Source organism: Phalaenopsis equestris, unplaced genomic scaffold (assembly GCF_001263595.1).
Source record: "Phalaenopsis equestris unplaced genomic scaffold, ASM126359v1 Scaffold000488, whole genome shotgun sequence".
In the NCBI taxonomy this organism is placed as follows: domain Eukaryota; kingdom Viridiplantae; phylum Streptophyta; class Magnoliopsida; order Asparagales; family Orchidaceae; genus Phalaenopsis; species Phalaenopsis equestris.
In genome coordinates this window covers 425801-426809 of record NW_018164928.1, presented here as the reverse complement: position 1 = coordinate 426809, position 1009 = coordinate 425801, and positions in this window count along the sequence as shown.

Sequence of the window (1009 nt, the reverse complement as noted above, 5' to 3'; positions counted from 1 at the left end):
GAAAGAGGATCTCCACTAAAATTAAAAGAAAAACATAGCGTCCTAGGAGTTCCTCATTCCGCATTACAAATCCACGCAAAAAACAGGAAAGAAAAAAGCAAAAAGGTATACCCACAGAAGTGCAAATAATCCGACTGTAAATATACTAGTTCAAGGAGATATACCCAATGTGAACATGTAAATACATTGCAAAAAACAGTGAGAGTTGTAAAGCCAAAAAAATTCTTCATTCAAAGCAACCGAAATCCAAACCATAAAAAGCGAAATGTTGTAGAGTTGCTCCAAAGCAAGGGAAATCAAAACAAATATCATACCAGAACCGAGATCGGTGAACAAAAATTAAACCAGCAGCCATGTAGGTCATTAATGAAAGGTTTGAGGCCAGTACTGTGAGAATAAAGTGGATCCAGAAAAGCTGCAAAAAGGAAACTAAAAGGAAGACAACAAGAAAAAAGCCCCAAAGTATTCGAGAGCAAATTACTTGCAGAAATGTAACCGCTCAAATTGCATGCCCACAGCAAAACAGTATCGTAGACACTGTATAGGAACTGAATCCCATCATAATGAAAATTAAGAATGAAATTGGTGCCAAAGTACACTATACCATGATCAATATATCTCATGGTGTAGTGTATGTCGTTGATGTACAGAAACCAAAAGATATTCCTGATAATACTCAGCCAGTAAACAGAAAAGGTAGAAACAATCCACATTTGGTATCCCGCCCCCAGATATAGGTGCATATTTATGTGACTATGTGTGCGGATGTATACATAGGTAGTGAACAATACAGTTACAGTTAAGATCACTAGTGAGACATTTCTGAAACCAAGATCCCATCAGTAATATGAAAGCAGAAAATTTCAACCCCAGAATGCCTTCTAATATTATTTTCAAAATTCCTCCAATGATTCAGGTTTGGCAAAATAATATAGCAAGGGAGATGGCAATCCAGTATACCACCTATTGTCAAAAGCCACAAAAGAAAATTCCAGAGAGGAATTTCAAT